Source organism: Salvia miltiorrhiza, chromosome 1, assembly GCF_028751815.1.
Source record: "Salvia miltiorrhiza cultivar Shanhuang (shh) chromosome 1, IMPLAD_Smil_shh, whole genome shotgun sequence".
NCBI lineage: Eukaryota > Viridiplantae > Streptophyta > Magnoliopsida > Lamiales > Lamiaceae > Salvia > Salvia miltiorrhiza.
The window spans coordinates 70820175-70823248 of record NC_080387.1 but is presented as its reverse complement, the minus strand read 5'-3'; positions in this window follow the sequence as shown (position 1 = coordinate 70823248).

The window sequence follows — 3074 nt, the reverse complement described above, 5'->3', positions numbered from 1 at the left end:
ACTTCAATATTAACAACACATCTACTTTTATTTTCAAGAGAGGACTCATGGCAAGTTCTAGAGACCAACATACATGCTCAATCGATTTACACTCAAGAACAAAATGAGATTGTGATAATATGACAATCAATGGCTCAAATCTTACAAGCTCATTATCAAGTTCTTGGAGGCAAAACATTTAACTCACTTGTCACAAGTTCAAACTTTTCATGCATAATCCACAAGTGATACACACAATTTCTTTTCAAAAGCAACATTCATATCATAAGCCCGACACACATTTCATCCAACTCATGTGTTTCAACAATCAAGCTCAAAAACAAAAGACAAGGAAAAGCTAAAAAACATAGACAAAACTAATTATTCGAAAACTAAACTAACTAAATAAATAAACAACGGATAAACGAGATAAGTAACCCATCTTCACCCTCCCCCCAAACTTATTTCACACAAAGGAGAAATAAGTTTGGATGAAGGAGAAAATGGTTACTTGTCTCGTACTCACAAACGAGGTGGAGGCTTAGGCGGTGGCCATTTCTCATCAAATTTGCATGCTCCATCCACCGCGACCCAAAAATATGGTGGCTTTGCAATTCTTGAGACATCCCGGGCGTCATGGTAATCTCGTTCACCATCTAGAGTACCACCACACTCAAACAATTCCTTATTAGACAAATCAAAGTGAAAATCAAAAGATGAAGATAAATAAAAGTGAAAGAAGCAAGCCTTCATAGAATCGCCTGTGGCGAGGTAAGGATCAACAAAATTTTTGACTTTGCTTTCTTTAAAGCTTGTGAAATCTTCATCTTTTTGAAATTGTAGAGGTTGTGTCAGATAAGTTGGGCTCTCGACTTCAAGGGGTTTGGAGAATTGATCCTCATCTTCTTCATACTCTTCTTCAACTTCTTGAGGCTCTTCACTTAGCATTGGCATTGGTTCCTCATACAAGGTTCCATTTTGAAGGCTAATGGCCATGCACAAATCATCAATTCGCTTTTGATTTTCCATAGTGGTAGCCAAAGACCTTCTTTGCTCTTCTAGCATAACCTCCGATTTTGCTAGACTTTTTTCTATCCAAGCTTGTGTAGCTATGAAGCATTGAAGGAGATCGTCTTTTGAATTTGATTTCTCCTCTTGATAGTATCGATTTCCCCCTTGGAAGCCTTCTTGAGTGGAATAAGAAATTTCATAATTCCAACTATTGAAATGGTCCTCATACTCCAATGGTGATTGCCACTCCATGGCATTGCACCCCATGTCATAAAAGTCACCATAGGAAGGTGTTGGTTGGAAGGCTTTTTGGATCATTGGTTGCCTACAATTTCTTTTGGCTTCCAAAACACGCAACTTAAGTTGCATCAACGCCAATTGTAGTTGGAGTTGCTCAACCAACTCATTCCTTCCATCATCCATTTTTGGTGCCGCTTTTACGGTTGTGGAGCAATTTTCTCTAACAAAAACAAATAAACATATAAATAAACAAACATAAAAACAATATCTAAATTAGATAAAAACAACTTTTCACAATATCAAAAGTAAAAACTCAACCAATCCCCGGCAACGGCGCCAAAAACTTGTTCGCTATTATTTTCACCACGCCGCAAGTATACGGTGTAGTTGCAATAAGTGGAAGCAAGGTCGTATCCCACAAGGATTGGTGAATTCAAACTTCTGAATACTATTAATAAGTTGTTTTCAATCTATTTAGACAACCAAAGTTCAAGATGTGTTGATAACTAAAACAAAACTAAATAAAGCAAGAAAAGTAAATAACAATAACATAAACTTAGTGAATAAATTGGGGAATGACTCGAAGGAAAGTTATCCTAGGGACTAGATTTCGATGGATCGTAATGAACTTCAATCTAAAGCAATATTAATCTTGATATGGCCTACTTATCTAGGGCGATCTCCCCACTAGTTCTAGCCCCCTCCCGGACGACTAAAACAGTAGATTACGGGTCATAATTGCCGTCCCCGGTCAATTTCTAACCTATAACTCCCAAGAGCACAAAAGATCAACAAGCCCTCACCCACCTCTCAACCTCCCGGTTTATTGAGATGATATGTATCAAACTCCTAATCTATTGTAATTATCCTCTCCCGATTCAAATCACAAATTAGAAATGCACAAAAGGTGGCCAACCAATCATACAAGAGATAAATCTAGGACTTGAAAAGATAATAATAAGCACAATCAAGATATATATTGAACAAAGAAATCAATCCATTACAAATCCATCTAATCTAATCCCTAAGATAAGAGATTTTAGCCAAGCATATTCATAATAAAAGCAAATCTCAAGTCATAAGAAAACATAAATAAAGATATAGAGAGATAGAGATTCATAGACAAATCCTATAATCTTGATCTTCAATCATGTAGTCTTGATGAGCTCCTTTCCAAGTCTTCCCCTTCTTTATTTGATTTTGGTGTTGTTTTTGTGTGTGGAAGAGAGAAAAAATGGTAGAAAATGGAGGCTAGGGTTTGGGATTGGAGATTTGGGGAAGATGAAGTGGGTGTGTGTGGTGAATGATTCGGGAAAAGAAGAGAAAAATGGAGTTTTGAGGCTAAAATCGCGTTTGGGGTCCATTTGGGGGAGCCCCGCCCTTTTCCCGCGGTCACGGCCCGCGTCCGCGGCCTTCAAACGTGGGGGATGCTCAGGGGACCCGCGGTCCCGCCCCGCGGCCGCGGGTGGTGACCGCGGGTGTCTCCTGAGTCGGGAACAGCTGACCCGCGGTCTTACCCCGCGGCCGCGGGTGGTGACCGCGGGGTACTGGGTGTTTTGCACAGTCCGCTCGTTTTGCTCCGTTCTCCCTCGTCCGGACTCGGATTTGGTCGCCGTTTGCGCTCACGGATTCCTCTCGAGACGTACTTCGATCTCATGTCTTCAAAATCCTCCAATTAATTCTTGATTTTCCCTGAAATCACTCCAAAACTACACCAAGGAATTAAAACTCAACAAAACTCAAAATTGGGATACAAACACATATTAGCAATCAATTCATGGGGGAAAATGACAACAATTCATGCGATATTGAGGTACGAAAACCATGTTTGTCAGCATCTTGCT